Raw genomic sequence first — 19,727 nt, 5'->3', positions numbered from 1 at the left:
CATGTACGTATTTTGCAAGTAACAAGATAACATGTGGTGTTTACATTTAAATTTAAATTATTTGTGTTTATCTTTTAGTTGTTCTTATCTTTTAGTTTTCCTTGGTCTATTTAAAGTTATGATAACTTTAGTTTTAGTCAGTCGAATCATTTTATTATTGTTATTATTTGATTGAAATAAAAGAATAGGAGCCGTAGAGCTTTTTCTCTTATTTTTAATTCTTTAGTTTTTGTTTGGCCACGATCCTCGCATTATTTGGTATCCAGAGCTCAGGTTTTGGCCAAAAAATGTTTCGTGGAGGTTATCGAGGAAACTATTGCAGAATTGCCGATCGAGGCAGCGATGGGGATAATCGTAGACATGCCGAAAGAGGCAACGAAGACCCTCGATACGCAGAAATTGAACGATTATATAAGTGAATCGCCGAGTTGGAACTGAACCAACAACGATTCCCTGCGCGGTACGATTCGGAACGAATCGATTCAGAAATCATTGATGATACGGATGGTGAGAATGAAGAGCACATCTATGATATAGATGGTGAGGATGGAGAATCCATCTATAGTACCGAACCCATCTATGATACTAATGGAGAGGAATTTTTTTCTTTTTCTAAATCTGATGATGAAAGTGATTTGGAGGTAGTCACCAATAAAGACATCAACATGTATAATGAAGATGTTGATTTTGATTTGAATAACAATTTCAAAAAGATTGGTGTGGGTTTGAATAATACTGATCTAGGAAATATTGAGGGCGAACCTTGGGTCAAAAGGCTTATTAAAGAGAAATATCCGGATCTTTGTGATGCTGGAAACATTATTCATACAGTTCTTGAGGATCATTTGAATGTTTCAGTTGAAGTTTTAGACTCGAGGACGAGTCTTTCTGAAGAAGGGGAGAATGATGCAGGATCCGATCGAATATCAAGTGTTGGGCTACATGAATTATTTGGGCTAGCTATTTTTGTTGGGCTTAAAGAGAGAAGCGGTCAAGGGTAGTATCAAAGTTGTTTTGAACACATGTGGGCTTGTGAAGACAAATGAGCCGAAGTCTGGAAGCATGTACGTATTTTGCAAGTAACAAGATAACATGTGGTGTTTACATTTAAATTTAAATTATTTGTGTTTATCTTTTAGTTGTTCTTATCTTTTAGTTTTCCTTAGTCTATTTAAAGTTATGATAACTTTAGTTTTAGTCAGTCGCAGGGGCGGAGCCAGGATTGGTGGTCAGTGGTGTCACTGGTTAAAACTCAAAAAAATTTCTACTAGATATCTTATTTTAGTGGTGTCACTCAAAAAAATTTACACTATCCAGTGGTGTCACACGTTAAAAAACCAAAATTTTTCTCACTACATCACGTATTTGAGTGGTGTCCCGTGCCCACCCTGGGCTCTACATAGCTACGCCTCTGGTCAGTCGAATCATTTTATTATTGTTATTATTTGATTGAAATAAAAGAATATGAGCTGTAGAACTTTTTCTCTTATTTTTAATTCTTTAGTTTCTGTTTGGCTACGATCCTCGCATTAACATGGTTTCATTGAATCACTCAGTGACCAGATGTGTATACTTTCAATTGGTTTACAACGTAATTGTATTTGTTTCTTTACAATAACATAAGATTTGAGGTGTAAATTGTATTAACAACATAAATTGAAAGGCAAACTGCAAATGATGCATATCTATATGTTTTTACCTATTCATGTTACATAGTACTGAACTTGACACAAATTGTTCTATACAGAGTTAACATTTCTATTAGCTTAAATTTCTTTGGATTTTAGAGTTCTGATTAAGTCAATTTGGATAAAACTTTAAAATTTATGAATGAATAGTTAATATAAGTTTATACGTTGATGATGTGGCATGCCGTTACATATCGATAAACCTTGAAAGAGATTTAATAGATGCCCAAATGAGACAATTAATAAAATTCCGTGAAATGAAACTTATTAAAAAAGTTGGTCTTATTAGTGTTTTTTAGAAGCTAGTGGCAAGGTTGTCATCGCTAGTCGGGGTATAGGAAAATTGGTTGAGTCGGAGACTAGTCGGAAGCTGATCAACTTTGGTTTTGACTTTATTGACCGGTTTGACCGAATAAATTCAACTTTGAACTAATAAATCTGTCTTTGACCTACTAAACTGGACTTTTGACAATTTTGACCGAATAAATTAGCCAAATCGGAGACTAGTTGATCAAGCATAGATCTGCGCCGTTGACAGAAATACACTTGGATCAACGAAAGAGGGGGTTTTGGGGTTCAACGACATCAACACTCCGGTGCGGATACCGTGATAACCCGAATCGAGATGATGATCTCGAGAGGGTGGTCGATGGTTGAGGGCCGTCCGGTTTGATCGGGTAGTCGGGCCGTGAGGGAAAAAAGCCTAAGAGGTAAAAACTCCTGGATTTGTGTGTGAGTAGAAAAGGAGGAGAGAGAGTGAGTGGAGAAAAGATAGAGAAAGAAAGATGAGAAGGATGGAAAGTGGGAATGACCCCTCTATTTATAGAGGGGAGTTGGGGTTTTTAAGAAACTTGTGGGCTTTTCCTAGCTCAAGCCCAAGTGCAAACCCAATGAGAAAACGGGCTACGCACATCATCACTAGTGGACCTAGTCGGGGACTTTTACAACCGTGGTTTGTGTTGATCTCAATGATTCGTATACTCACAATTCTAAATGATAACATCAACATGCTTTGGTATATGTAGAGTTTTAAAACGATAGTTTGAAAATATGTGGTTGCTTATCATATCTGTATTGTTGCCAATATTATGCAGACATTATTTAAAGGTAGTCGAGTCAAACATTGTCTCATATCATATCCTTGTTATAATCATGCATAGCAGATACTTCCTGATTACACATGACAGCTACATAGACATGGAAGTGGAGTGTGGAATCCCTATTTATCGATCCTGGATTCTGTTAAAGATAGGGAATAGGATCGTTAGTAGTCCCCGTTTATCAGATTTCCTAGTTCTTGTATCAAGTATAAATATAAATATAGGGTTTAACCTCTCAATGAAAATAACACGATATTTTCCATTTAATCTGATTAATTGATCCGAAGTTAAATTGTTCCATCATTAAAGCCAGGTGGCAATTCGTCTAAGGTTCGGATAGACGGGTTGGAATCACCCATCCAGGACACAACCAGTTTTGTTGCTTTTTATGGGTTCGAATCATCCAACCCATAATGACCCATGTTCTAAAGGGTTTGGTGGGGGTTGATAGGATACAATTCTTTTTTGCGAGTGTTGGGGATTCTAACCTTTTGACCTGCCAACCTATTTAGACCCAACCCTATTTTTTTTTTTTTTTTTTTTGTTTTTTTGTTTTTGTTTTTGTTTTTGTTTTTGTTTTTGTTTTTGTTTTTTTGTTTTTTGTTTTTGTTTTTCATATTGCGTCAAGAATTGCAACCCATATACGTGTCTTTAATTTTGCAACTAGACAGTCTCTTGTACACCTTCTTGTCATATCAAATAAAATAACATCAAGTTTTAAAATTTATTTTTCATTCAGCTTGTATCATTTTGGTGGTTTGTATTTATTTACCAAAAATATCTGTTCACTCATAGTTATCAAACAACTTCCATTTGCATAAGAGCTTCCTAATTTCTTTCCTCTTTGTTAAGAAACATGAAATGTATTTTGTGTGGTAATGTCAATTATGGTCTTCAAGTTTTTTAATTGTAGGAAGGGATTCTAATAGTTAGTCATTTAGGGTGTGTTTGTTTCCCTCTTAATGGAATGGTTCAGTGCTGAATGATGAGCCATTCAGCATTCAGTGCGTTTGTTTCTGACATCTGAATGACATATGGTGCTGAATGGTTCAGAATTCAGTGCTGAACCATTCAGAGATGAAACACTCTCTTAACCATTAAGAGCCTAAATTTTCTGTAATTTTCTCCTCAAATCCTATCCTGAACACTTAACTAACAAGTATATTGAATATTTTATTCATGTTACATTTTGATAAGGTAATTTTACTCACTTTATATCGTTTATTCTAAATGATTATCAAACAGCTTATTTTTATTCAGAACAAACTTTATTCAGAGGCTTTGAATCATTCAAATTCTGAACCATTCAGCGCTAAATCATTCAGTTTTATCAAACGCACCCTTAATTTACTTTTGGGGATATTATACTTTATACTGCTTATTATGATATCATCTCTATTATGTGCAATTTTTAGGGGAATTGATACTGTCAACTGATAATGTATTTTCTTGAAAATATATTAGTTTATAAATTGGTATGTTAGTGATTTTAGTGTCATATAACAATCATTTTAGGTAATTGAGTATTACAAGCAAGAGTTATCTAGTTATACTTAAAAACGTGCACGCTCATAAGAGTTGACTAGATACTATCACAAAAATAGCGGGGGTCAAGGGGCCGAGCCCCATTCCGGGGTCCAAGGGGCAACGCCCGTGGTTGGGGTCCCGAAAATTTTACGCACTATATGTTTTATCGAAATAGTTGTCTGCCAACGAATTTTCCCGTCAAAAGTCGGGGACTTTTACAATAGTGGTTTGTGGTGATGTCAATGATTTGTATACTCACAATTCCAAATGTCGCATATCATATATGAATTGTTGCCAATATTATGCAGACATTATGTAAAGGTAGTCGACTCAAACATTGTCTCATATCATATCCTTTTTATAATCATGCATAGCATATACTGTAGAGACCCGTCCTAATCCATCCGGACGAAGTCCATATCGATTATAAACGATTCACAACAGTTGATTACATCGCGAGGTACTTGACCTCTATATGATACATTTTACAAACATTGCAATCATTTTTGAAAAGACAATCTTTCATTACATCGAAAATTGACGGCATGCATACCATTTCATAATATATCTAACTATAATTGACTTAATAATAATCTTGATGAACTCAACGACTCAAATGCAACGTCTTTTGAAATATGCCATGAATGACTCCAAGTAATATCTCTAAGATGAGTAAATGCACAGCGGAAGATTTCTTTCGTACCTGAGAATAGACATGCTTTAAAGTGTCAACCAAAAGGTTGGTGAGTTCATTAGTTTAACATAAATAATCATTTCTATCATTTTAATAGACCACAAGATTTTCATTTCTCATAAATGTAAGACCCAAATATTTATTGTACATAATGTATTTATGGTGTACGATGCGTGTATGAAGTGTACGTGTTGCTTGCTCGAACGTCGAAGGAAACTGGACGTTGTCCGAAGTGACAAGGTGTGTACGTATCTTTTCAACCCCAAATAAAGTTTGAGTTGATGTTTCAAAGCCTTACCATTGGATAGAATATCTTATTACGTTTCCAACGATATTTGATTCATCGAAAACGGAGTTACGGTCGAAAAGTGATGGCCAAAACAAGTTGCTGAAACCTGTTTTGGGCTCGACCACAATTTCCAGTTATTTAGAGCGGCGCTCCACCTTCTGGCGCGGCGCGCCGATTGCTGCAGAGGCAATTTTCAGCCTTTTTAAAAGGTTTAAATGAGGGGTACTTTGGTCTTTTCAATTAGGGTCGGTTTGGGGTCATCAAGACTGACCTAGAACTCCATTGGAGCTCATTTCTCACCCACACAAACACTCCCATCCTCAAACCCTAGAGAGAGATTGAGTTCTAGTGAGAGAGAACTCCATTTGGAGAAGAAGGAGGTTGTTTCGGGTCAAACCTCAAGCATTAAAGTTTGTCTACTCGTCAACGGTATCATTTTGGCGGTATTGGTAAGTTCTAACTCCGAATTTCATTGTTGATTTTGCTATTCAAAGTTAGGGTTTGAACTTGATTTGTTGATAAACCCATTTAGACTCATGAAGTGGGTTTAGTGATGCTAGTAATCGGGTTTATTGTTAGTGTTGGTGGATTTTGGGTTGGTGAACAAATTAGTTATGTTTAGAACTTGAATTTGGGTTTAATCACTAGGTTTAGTGATTATGGAAGTATTGGAACCCATTTAGGGTTATTTGGTTGACTAATTTTGACAATGGGTCAAAATTAGGGTTTGGTGACGGTTATGACCCAATTGTCGATTTAGTAAGGTTTATAAACTTAAAATGGATTAAGTTGAAGTATAAAACCGAGTTAAATATGTTTTGGTGTCAAAACTTGCTAATGGCGTGTTATTGACTTCTTATGGGTCAAATTAGGGTTTAAGTGTCTTTATGGGAAAGATAGGTGTTTAACACCTATGATTGGGTTTAATTGGCGTATTAAGACCATTCTCACTTGTGTTAGTGATTATTGATTAATTTTGGGCGCGGTTTGTACTTGGAAGTGCATTTGGGTCAAATTTGCACTAAGTGTCAAATTGGGTTGGTTTGTAAATCCAATCTAAGTGTGTTGTTGAATTTGTGATAATGGAATAGGTACTTTCCATTGACGAGTTGCAGATTATTCGGTAGCATTCTTCAAGGCGACAAGGTGAGTGGAATAATTATATGTGTAGGTATATAATGTATCTATTTGTTGTAGCGTGAAATGTGTAGTGTCGAGGTGTTAAGACACCACGTTTCACGTGAAGAGTGTAGCATCGAGGTGTTAAGATGCCACTCGGGTGTAGCATCGAGGTGTTAAGATGCCACCTAGGAGTGTAGTGTCGAGGTGTTAAGACACCACTCCATAAAAATAATGAGTGATGCATCGAGGTGTTAAGATGCCACTCAGGGTGATGTGCCGAGGTGTTAAGGTGCCACCCTAGGGGTTAGTGGTGCGAGGTGTTAAGTGCCCTAACGGATGTTATGAACACCGATGGCGTTTTCGCGAGCGCCGTTCCCTTGTACTATTGGTTAACCATGGTTATTTGTGTTGTAAGCGTATTATATTATTCGAGTTATATTCATATGCGGTTGTTATGCTAGCTTGTGGTATTGGAGATTTATAGCTTGTTATTGTGACGATAAGCTAAATGTGTATGCTAGCGTGTTTGCGGTTTGGTGTGTAAGTGTATGCAAGTAGGTATAATTATATATGTATTCATATAATTATTGCATTCACTAAGCTTTGCTTACCCTCTCGTTATTTACTATTTTTATAGGTTCGGTTTTGGACAAGGGTAAGGGCATCGTTTTGGACTAGAGATCCCGCTTGATGCTAGGGGACGCTTTTGGCTTTAGTAGCTCTTGGAGTTTGACCGATAGTTGGGTAGTTTAATCCCAAACGCCATGCTCATTGTGTAGTTTGGAACTTAAACTTTTTGGTGGTCGAAACTCGTAAATTGTATTTAACTCGTAAAACGGCTGATGTGGGCCCCGCCTGTAAAACATTGATTTTATATTTGAAACAAGTTAGTTTTACATATTTGGATGTATGGTAAAAAGCGTTTCGTCTAAAAGTGTCGGGAACTAGTCAAGCTTTTTCGCATTTTGAGACTTTCCGGACAGACCCGAATGGCGCGCCGCGCGGCCATCCTGGCGCGCCGCGCCAGTTCACTGTGCAGCATTTTTTTTTTATTTTGTATTTTCACGTGGTTTGTTCGCGGGTTGGTTTGGGTTGTTACAAGTGGTATCAGAGCATGGTCTAAGGGATTTAGGTGACTTGAGATAGGCGCCTAGACTTAGACTTTTTGTGTGCGCGTTATACGGGACTTGTAGGACTTTGAGTCGGAACGGGATTGGTTAGTGCATAGGTTTATGTGAACTAATCATGTACTAATTGTTTGTGTTGTGTTTAGCAATCATCAAGCGAGATAGACGTTGTACTAGAGAGTTAACGCGACGTGCTCGCGTAACAACGACTAGCTACCGTTGTTACGGGTGCAAATCATGTCAAACAAGCAATGTACAACGATTGTTGAGCAAGATGGGGTAGTGTGGTATATGTATATATATATATATATATATATATATATATATATATATATATATACATACGTGTTATATCTTTTCGTTCCATTGGTTAATCTATTTCATTTCTTAAGAATGAAGACGGAAGATGAATACGGAACGGAAGGGCCTACTCACGAAAGGAAGGGCGAGTTAGCGGTAATGGTTGACGCCGCGATTGAGCAATGCGTCTTGGGTTTCGCCAACGGAGTTGGTCAAGTAGTTAAAGAGTCAATCGAAGGACGAGTAACCGGAATGGTCCGAGACCAAGTGACTAAGGTTGTAAGGGAAGAGTTTGAGAAGAGGTTTTCTAAACCTCGAGGTAGTAGTAATGAGGATGTACTTGCAAGATTGGAGCCAAGTGCTACTGGTAAGAGGACAAGAAGTGCGCCTGAAGGCGTCGGAAACGTGAAGAAGATGAGTAAGGGAGGTCATGTACCTACGTGTTATAATTGTGCTGAAAAGGGTCACCTGTCGTGTGATTGCACGCTTGCGCCTCCTAAAGACGACATATGCTTCAAGTGTCGAAGAAAGGGACACCGGAAGTCGGAGTGTCCCGAGTTGTTTAATAATCAAAGTAGAGGTGTAATTGAGGCGGCTAGTAGCATGAAGAAGGGAGCGTCGGGCCCCTGTGGGTTGAAGTGTTACAAATGTGGGCAAAGGAGACATAAGGCTCGCGAGTGCCCGTCGGGCAAGAAGTTATGTTTTTACTGTTTGAAGGAAGGGCACCAAAAGCCAAAGTGTCCTAAATTGATTGCTAAAAGAGATTGTAAGTTGGGGGATTTCGCGCCTACGGGTTATGATCATCTACAACGAGGTTATATGACACGCGATTGTGCAAATATGCCTTCAAGTACGATCATGTGCTTTAATTGCCGGAAGGAGGGACACAAAAGGTCGGAGTGTTCCGAATCGTTCGCCGATCGAGTTAAGAGGTTAGAGCGCGAGTATTAGATGGATAATGAAGCACAGAAGTCCAACGATGATGTTTCAGGTATTTTCGTCTTTGGTACAAATATGCCTTATTATTGTTTATTGTGTGCCGATGAATTCATGTTTGTATTAGAGACTTAAACTTTGTTTCGTGGTCTAATTAGTCTCAAGTGAGTGTATGTTTCAAAGGTACCCATAAGGGTGCGGGATTAGTGAACTCGGTGAAGATTCGGTTTGTTAGCGATTTTGATGATAGTGCACCGGGGTAGCTTTTGAGTCGTTGACTCGTGGAAATGCGCCCTGGGGACGAATGCATGGCGGTAATACGTAGTATTAGTATGGGTGGCATTCCTAATGGAAACACCCTATGATGACGTTTGGTTGTCGGGCGAAGGGCGTAAGACTTGGTGCAACCAAGCATTCTTTAGTGTTAGGAAATGTTTCTACCAAGCCATAGGTCTGTGCATTGGTGTTCGATTATTAGAGCGTTTTGCTTTCGTGTTGAAGTTGTTGAACCATGAGGTTCGACGGGTGGATAGAACCCTTGAGATCGAGTGTTTTGGGTCTCGATGTATGTTGGAAATAGAGTCTACGGGACGCAACGTTAGGTGCCTCTTTCATACCTACTAGCGTGGTATTCGACTCCGATGGTGTTGCGGTTACATTATACTTAGGGTACCGGATAGAAACCCTTAGGTACATGAGTGACTAGGTGGAAATTTGACAAACTATAGCAATTGGATTATTGCAAGTGTAAGGTTTGTGTAAATTGTGGTAGACTCTTCGTTCAAAGAGTTTAAGGATAGCTTAAATTCCTTCGTATGCTCAAGGTTGGAGCAAGATTATGGTAATGTGCGTATTAAGAGATGCAAGACGGGTGAACCTCGTCTCTCTCATAGGAGTTACGGTAATGCGATTTGGCGCATTAGTTGTTAGGTTAGTGGTCACTCTTTCTGCGAAAGTGAGCATGTGTTTATCGTCGGAATTTATTGTTAAGGACGAATTCGCGAGAATTCAAGGACTATGACCAATGGGGATATTGGTTGTGTATGTTGATAAGTGGTCATTCCACGGGATGCTATTATTCGATGACGTGGTTACGAAGCGGAGTCCTAAGTGGGGGAGTTTGTACTCTTGCACGAAGGTGTTCTATTGCAGTGATATTTGGACGATGCTCGTAGGGATTCGAAGCTAGTGTTGAGACCTACATTGGTCGATTGTGGTAAAAGTATGATTTGGAATAAATTATACTTACGGTTTTTGGATTTAAATTATCACCGCGGTGGTAAGGTGGTAAATCTCATTGGGAGATAATTTACGTGTTCGACGAGCAAGGTAAGATCCCTCGGTAAAGGGATGTGTATGCCGGATTCTCTTCTAGGGAATTATTGTTGTGTCTATGAGTAATGTGGGTGGTTCTTGGCTCGATTGTGATAGCCGTGTGGTTACCTTTGGGAATAGAGTAATGGGACTTTGAGAAAGGTTACGATGCCTCATTATCATATACTTTGGGTGGTAGTTACACAATAGCCATTTTGTGAACTACAAGGTGATTATGTGGTGTTTATTTGGGGTTATCTCTATGTTGACCGCGTTTGACTTAAGATAGGTGACGAGGGATATCCGGAAGGATTAGCTCTTCGTTAACCACTCGTGGTTGTGAGTGATAGCCGATTTTTACTCACACGTTGATAAATAGTGATGCGATAGCCGTGTTTCGCTCACATATGGTTGGTAGTGTTGCAATAGCCGTTTTTGCATACTACGGATATATCACGATAGCCGTTTTTGTACACCATGGGTTTCGTGTGAACTAACCTTCGCGTTGTTGGACTTGAGAACCACTGGTTGTTTTAAGCTCTGATGGTTCGGTCGTAAGGACCATGTTGTGTGATTAGTGATGTAATAGCCGTATTTTACTCACGTAATTGGGTAGTTGCGTATTAGCTATGTTTGCGCACTACTAAGGGTGTTAGATGGTAAGTGTTATCCGTAAGGATTCGTCTTTACTTGGTCTTCATCGTTTGGGTTGTTGACCTTAGGTCGATATTTGGTTGTTTTTAGCATTGTACTTGGAAAGGGTACACTATAGGGTTGATATCTCGGTACGAGATCGGTTGAGTTTTCCTGATGTATGGGGGATTGAGCAGGTTTTAGTGCTCGGATTTTAGTTTCGATAAAATCGCGGGTGACGATTTTAGTTGTTAAAGGCGATTCATTGGGAAGAATTGCTTAGAAAAGTCGGATTGGGACTTATAATTGAGGACCGTTGAGTAGTTCCGAATTGGTTAAGTGGAGAAGATCACGAGGACGTGATTGAGTTTAAGTGGGGGAGAGTTGTAAGACCCAAATATTTATTGTACATAATGTATTTATGGTGTACGATGCGTGTATGAAGTGTACGTGTTGCTTGCTCGAACGTCGAAGGAAACTGGACGTTGTCCGAAGTGACAAGGTGTGTACGTATCTTTTCAACCCCAAATAAAGTTTGAGTTGATGTTTCAAAGCCTTACCATTGGATAGAAAATATTATTACGTTTCCAACGATATTTGATTCATCGAAAACGGAGTTACGGTCGAAAAGTTATGGCCAAAACAAGTTGCTGAAACCTGTTTTGGGCTCGACCACAATTTCCAGTTATTTGGAGCGGCGCTCCACCTTCTGGCGCGGCGCGCCGATTGCTGCAGAGGCAATTTTCAGCCTTTTTAAAAGGTTTAAATGAGGGGTACTTTGGTCTTTTCAATTAGGGTCGGTTTGGGGTCATCAAGACTGACCTAGAACTCCATTGGAGCTCATTTCTCACCCACACAAACACTCCCATCCTCAAACCCTAGAGAGAGATTGAGTTCTAGTGAGAGAGAACTCCATTTGGAGAAGAAGGAGGTTGTTTCGGGTCAAACCTCAAGCATTAAAGTTTGTCTACTCGTCAACGGCATCATTTTGGCGGTATTGGTAAGTTCTAACTCCGAATTTCATTGTTGATTTTGCTATTCAAAGTTAGGGTTTGAACTTGATTTGTTGATAAACCCATTTAGACTCATGAAGTGGGTTTAGTGATGCTAGTAATCGGGTTTATTGTTAGTGTTGGTGGATTTTGGGTTGGTGAACAAATTAGTTATGTTTAGAACTTGAATTTGGGTTTAATCACTAGGTTTAGTGATTATGGAAGTATTGGAACCCATTTAGGGTTATTTGGTTGACTAATTTTGACTATGGGTCAAAATTAGGGTTTGGTGACGGTTATGACCCAATTGTCGATTTAGTAAGGTTTATAAACTTAAAATGGATTAAGTTGAAGTATAAAACCGAGTTAAATATGTTTTGGTGTCAAAACTTGCTAATGGCGTGTTATTGACTTCTTATGGGTCAAATTAGGGTTTAAGTGTTTTTATGGGAAAGATAGGTGTTTAACACCTATGATTGGGTTTAATTGGCGTATTAAGACCATTCTCACTTGTGTTAGTGATTATTGGTTAATTTTGGGCGCGGTTTGTACTTGGAAGTGCATTTGGGTCAAATTTGCACTAAGTGTCAAATTGGGTTGGTTTGTAAATCCAATCTAAGTGTGTTGTTGAATTTGTGATAATGGAATAGGTACTTTCCATTGACGAGTTGCAGATTATTCGGTAGCATTCTTCAAGGCGACAAGGTGAGTGGAATAATTATATGTGTAGGTATATAATGTATCTATTTGTTGTAGCGTGAAATGTGTAGTGTCGAGGTGTTAAGACACCACGTTTCACGTGAAGAGTGTAGCATCGAGGTGTTAAGATGCCACTCGGGTGTAGCATCGAGGTGTTAAGATGCCACCTAGGAGTGTAGTGTCGAGGTGTTAAGACACCACTCCATAAAAATAATGAGTGATGCATCGAGGTGTTAAGATGCCACTCAGGGTGATGTGCCGAGGTGTTAAGGTGCCACCCTAGGGGTTAGTGGTGCGAGGTGTTAAGTGCCCTAACGGATGTTATGAACACCGATGGCGTTTTCGCGAGCGCCGTTCCCTTGTACTATTGGTTAACCATGGTTATTTGTGTTGTAAGCGTATTATATTATTCGAGTTATATTCATATGCGGTTGTTATGCTAGCTTGTGGTATTGGAGATTTATAGCTTGTTATTGTGACGATAAGCTAAATGTGTATGCTAGCGTGTTTGCGGTTTGGTGTGTAAGTGTATGCAAGTAGGTATAATTATATATGTATTCGTATAATTATTGCATTCACTAAGCTTTGCTTACCCTCTCGTTGTTTACTATTTTTATAGGTTCGGTTTTGGACAAGGGTAAGGGCATCGTTTTGGACTAGAGATTCCGCTTGATGCTAGGGGACGCTTTTGGCTTTAGTAGCTCTTGGAGTTTGACCGATAGTTGGGTAGTTTAATCCCAAATGCCATGCTCATTGTGTAGTTTGGAACTTAAACTTTTTGGTGGTCGAAACTCGTAAATTGTATTAAACTCGTAAAACGGCCGATGTGGGCCCCGCCTGTAAAACATTGATTTTATATTTGAAACAAGTTAGTTTTACGTATTTGGATGTATGGTAAAAAGCGTTTCGTCTAAAAGTGTCGGGAACTAGTCAAGCTTTTTCGCATTTTGAGACTTTCCGGACAGACCCGAATGGCGCGCCGCGCGGCTATCCTGGCGCGCCGCGCCAGTTCACTGTGCAGCAATTTTTTTTTTATTTTGTATTTTCACGTGGTTTGTTCGCGGGTTGGTTTGGGTTGTTACAATAAATATACGTCCCATGCATAGAGACAAAAATAATCATTCATATGGTGAACACCTGGTAACCGACATTAACAAGATGCATATAAGAATATCCCCTATCATTCCGGGATCCTCCTTCGGACATGATATAAAATAAAATCGAAGTACAAAAGCATCTGGTACTTTGGATGTGAAAGGACCCGTCCTAATCCATCCGGACGAAGTCCGTATCGATTATAAACGATTCACAATAGTTGATTACATCGCGAGGTACTTGACCTCTATATGATACATTTTACAAACATTGCATTCGTTTTTGAAAAGACAATATTTCATTACATCGAAAGTTGACGGCATGCATACCATTTCTTAATATATCTAACTATAAATTGACTCAATAATAATCTTGATGAACTCGACGACTTGAATGCAACGTCTTTTGAAATATGTCATGAATGACTCCAAGTAATATCTCTAAAATGAGCAAATGCACAGCGGAAGATTTCTTTCGTACCTGAGAATAAACATGCTTTCAAATGTCAACCAAAAGGTTGGTGAGTTCATTAGTTTATCATCAAATAATCATTTCATAATTTTAATAGACCACAAGATTTCATATTTTCATTTCTCATAAACATACGTCCCATGCATAGAGACAAAAATAATCATTCATTTGGATTGAATACCTGGTAATCGACATTCACAATATACATATAAGAATATCCCCATCATTCCGGGATCCTCCTACGGACATGATATAAATTTCGAAGTACTAAAGCATCCGGTACTTTGGATGGGGCTTGTTGGGCCCGATAGATCTATCTTTAGAGTTCGCGTCAATTAGGGTGTCTGTTCCCTAATTCTTAGATTACCAGACTTAATAAAAAGGGGCATATTCGATTTCGATCATTCAACCATATAATGTAGTTTCGATTACTTGTGACTATTTCGTAAAACATTTATAAAAGCGCATGCATTCTCAGTTCCAAAAATATATATTGTAAAAGCATTAAAAAGTGGAGTAATGAAACTCACCTAATGTATTTTGTAGTAAAAATACATACGACTATATTGAACAACAGAACAAAGCAGGGTTGGCCTCGGATTTACGAACCTATATCATTTGTATATATATTAAAATGTGTAATCGTAATTGAATCAGTTTATTTATTATTTCTTAAATTATATATTATACTTCTTTAGTTTGTGTATATATTTAAAATGTTTAATATCGATCTCCTTAGTTATATATATATATATATATATATATATATATATATATATATATATATATATATATATATATATATATATATATATATATATATATATGGTTAGTATTATATAAAAATATCATTAGTTTGTTATATATATATATATATATATATATATATATATATATATATATATATATATGTATTTATTTAAATATTGTTATTATGTTTGATATGTAGGTATATAAACTATTAATATAATTATGCTATATGTATTAAGTATAATTTTAGGTACAACATATTTATCTGTAACAAAAATGGTAGTTTTGATTATAATAATTTACTAATAATTATAACTTCCTTAATATCTATAATACTAATAATAATAACGATATTTGTTAAAATCGACACTTATGTTAATAATAATACTAGTAAAAGTAGTAGTTATAAAAATGATATTAATATTAATATTAGTGAAAAATAATAATAACTTGTATGGTTTTTATAATAATAATAATAATAATAATAATAATAATAATAATAATAATAATAATAATAATAATAATAATAATAATAATAATAATAATAATAGCTACCTCAAAGTAACAAGTTCCAAAAAGAATGCAACTGCTCGGACTCGAACTCGTGACCTCTCGTTCATACAACAAACACTCAAACCATGCCTCCAATTAACCTTTTCTGTAATTGATATCATCCCACGATAAATAACCCGTTTAATATCTATCTCGTGTTTATAGTCTGCTAACAGCCCAACCAGAATTCGGCCCAACAGCATTTAAATCGTGGCCCAATCAAATCCAGACAGCCCAACAGCTGCTTTTGTAACAAAAAAAATATGCAGGCGCCATGTTTCGAACTCAGGACCTCCTGTTTAGCAAACCCAATACTAAACCAAAGAACCATTATTCAGTTTCTGGATTAAACTCATTCACTTTAGTAATTAATATGTAAAACGCGATATTATCAACTTCCATCATCACAGCTCATTCTAATTCATCATTTCCCACTACTTTTTCTTTACAGCTTGCATCTATCATTCATAACTACAAGTGGGGAACTTTTTGGTTTATAATTGTCGATTAAAACAGATAAACAAATGGCATCATCCATATTCGATTGTCCTTCATAATTCTTTTTATCATTTTTCACTCATCATATTCTTATCGTCATATCTATCTTCACGACATCAATTTTTCATGACCTTCCTTGTAGTACTAGTCATCATCACTCTTCACGATTTCGTTTGCATAATAAACAGATGTCTCACGTAGTAGCAGCAGTGGCACTTCATAGGTGTATGGGTGTGATTCCTTGCGATGGTTTCCAATCAGAAACGAAGAGAGAGAGAGAAAAAAATAAAAAGAGAAGGGAGAGAAGATGCCGGTTGCTTATGGTAATGGTGATCGTAGGGGTGGTTCATGATGATTGTTTAGTTTTGGTGTTAATCGAACAAAACAGATTTGCAGCAACAATGGATATTTCATGGTAAAGGTTGTCATTTGCAAAGAGGAGAGGGACGGAGAGAGAGGTTGAAGATGGTTATCAAACATGGTGGCTCTCGGACATAGTACAACAGCGGTTGCAGCTGTAAAACAGAAGGATTCGTAGCAGTAGCAGCTGGAGGATTGGTCATGGTAGCGTTCGATCAATAGAATTAATGGTGATGATCATGGTGGTTTACGACATAAATATGAACGGAATGGTTATAGTGTTTGAATAGAAGTGGTGGTGGTTGTGAGGTATTTCGTTGGTGATTAAAACAGGAACAAGTAGTAGCTAGAATAATGGGTTTCTTGTTGATCAAACGTACGTAATGAAAACAAGTGTGTCTTTGTTGGAAGTCGATTGAAAGAGAAAAAAAAAATATATATATATACACTGCAGTAGCTGGAGTTCGAGTAGGCACGTACCAGGTTTGGCTTCGACTCTTGTTATTGATCGATGGTAATGTTAACAACAACAAATCAAATGGGTTTGCGTTGTGGTGTTTGGATCCTTGAGTTTATGTGTTTTGAACAAAAAGAAACAAGTGACCGTACACAATTGAATGTTGCAATTTTATATAAAATACAAGTGGTTGATTATTGCTTGTAATACTCTAATAGTTGAAGAGACAAGCCAGAAATTATCACGGTTGTTTTATATAAAAAATGGAATCGATCGTACAGAAGGAAGAAAAAAAATAAAGTTGAAAGGGATCTCTAACAGATTTTGTAATTCACTGTGATAAGATTCGATTTTATTTGAAATAGAATTAGAGACAGGATCAAAAGTGCGATTGTGTGGTGCCACTAAATTTAATTTATTCAGATGTTCAGATTTATATATATTACATATTTAATTAATTGATTTTAATAATTAATATTAATATTAATATTATTAATAATAATACATGAAAATATTAATAATAATCAAATTTATGATAATAATAAGTTATAATACTAAAAATAATACTAGTAATAATGATATTTAAAAATGATAATAATTGATGATTAATGATAACATTCATAATATTATAATAACTATTTATATTATTAATGATAATAATATTATTAGAAATAATAAAAATATATCAATTTATATATATTAAGTTTCATATTAGTATTTATATTATAATATGATTAGTAATGGTATTAATACTTATTTTCTGTAATATCATATTTGATTATTTAACATATATATAATATTAATTACGTATAGAAGTCATATAGGTATATATCTAGATTCATTTTAATAATAGTTTAATCATTTTGTATTTTACTTTACATTTTCAATTCAAAGGATTATATTGTAATTTATTAATTCAAGATATCATATATACTTATATTTATTTCTATATACATATCTATATATTCATACGTATTTACAACAGTTGTTCGTGAATCGTCGGGAACAGTTAAAAGTCAAATGATTATATTAAACACAGTTCCAAGTTTTTAAGATTTCAACATTACATACTTTGCTTATCGTGTCGAATTCATATGAAGATTAAGTTTAAATTTAGTCGGAAATTCCCGGGTCATTACAGTACCTACCCGTTAAAGAAATTTCGTCCCGAAATTTGAGTGAGGTGGTCATGGCTAACAATAAAAATGTTTTCATGGCGAATATGAGTTGATAACTTGAGTTTTATCATCATTGAGTAATATGGGTAAAAATAATTCGATTATTCGAAGAGTACGAATGAAGCTATCACCAAAGAGTGAAATAGGGAAGTAAAGATTCATCTTAACTTTTGACATGCAGGGTTGAATTTAGAAAATAAGGTGCGTCTTAGCTTTTGACGTTGTCTTGGTTGAATTCCGGAATTCAAAGGATTTGAAGAAGATCATCAAAATCTATAAGATTTGATTCTTTGGTGAATAAGGAAATTAAGATCTCTATAATTAAATACGGTGATCTACCTCGATTACTCTGTCTGATATTTCCATTATAAGTTAAGCTCTTATGTTCCATTATTCTCACCAGTCCTATACTTTCTTTCTTAGTTCATACATCCAAAAAATTGTGGAAATGCTTAATGCCTTTTCTAATCCTTATCTTATCCTTACTATCGTAACAATCATTCTTCTTTTCCAACTTCCACCCGAGGAATCTGCTTACTTCTGCTTTGCTCTTGGGGTTATAGTGCTTTTAATTCTCTCATGTCTTTATATTACGATAAACATTGATATACACGATTTGTAATTTATGTGTTGTTATCGGGCTTTTATATCTCTCCTTATATTTCAATGTCCCCCTTTCTGTTTCCGATAATCATTGTCATCCACAGTTAATGCTTTCTCTTATTTGCTGCGATTTATACCCCCTTCCTATTTCGGAGCTTCATACTTTGGTTTTCTTTTCGCAAATAACGGTCCAGAATTCATAGGTGTGGAGTTTCGAATGAGTTTAAAGTTCTAAACAAGAAAGAACGTAATATCACGATTTGATTTGTCAAATTACCAGAATAACTGAGAATAGAACTATCAAGAATATATTTTCTTGATATGTTCAGAAGTTAATCAGAATGAAAGAGTTATGTAGCATGTCACATGATGATGTTATAATCTGCGAATCATCATATTCCATTTAGAAACTCAACATGACTTACTGTAATATAATCACGTTGATCAAGTGTCATTATATTATACTAACTCATGCATCAGTTCCCAACACTACTTCAATAACATTCATTTTTAAGCTCGAAAGTTTACAGAATATAGAAACTAACAGTTTCTATATGATGTAACACTGATAGTACGAAGAGATTAATGATTCCAGATAAGAATAGTTATGGAAATATCTTCAGAAATATGAAGGATATTTATAATGAAAGATACGATGATATCTTGGAATTTCTAATATCGATGGATGATGAAGAAGATTTATCCGTAACGGATTAGATTCGGAAGCAAGGTATTCGCTAAAAATTTCATCAGAAACAGAATCATTTGGATTCTTTGAAGTCAAACTTATTCCTTGCGATTTGTCCACGGCGTTCTTCATAGTTTCGCATAATCTGCTTTTCGGTACTAAATTTTCTATTGAATGTTTCCAATATAATGATACACAGGAAGCACGAAGAGGTATATAATTTTGGACGAGAATATTTATGAAAATATCCTCAGAAATATCGAAGATATTGATGATGATATTTTGGGATTTCTAAGTTCGATGGTTGATGGAGAAAGATTTTTCGCAAGATTTTAACATGACTTCGGAGCAAGATATTCTCTAAAGATTTCATCGGATCCAGAATTACCTGGATTCTTTGAATATAGGGTTTGGTCCTTGTATTTGTCATTGATCTCCTTCGTGGTTAGTTCAATCCGTTTTCCAGTTCCAACTTTTCTGAGCTTTTCCAACATACTATTCTTTATCATCAAACTTTTGATGATTATGGTCATTTACAGTTATCTACAGTTTCTGCTGCTTCATTCAGCTTTTTCAACATTCAGAGTATTGATTTGTGACTGAGTGCTTTTCAGAATTTTAGAATGAGAGATCATAATTCTAAGAGATAAATGT

The sequence above is a fragment of the Rutidosis leptorrhynchoides genome, chromosome 6 (genome assembly GCF_046630445.1).
Source record: "Rutidosis leptorrhynchoides isolate AG116_Rl617_1_P2 chromosome 6, CSIRO_AGI_Rlap_v1, whole genome shotgun sequence".
Lineage (NCBI taxonomy): Eukaryota > Viridiplantae > Streptophyta > Magnoliopsida > Asterales > Asteraceae > Rutidosis > Rutidosis leptorrhynchoides.
This window is presented reverse-complemented; position numbering follows the sequence as displayed.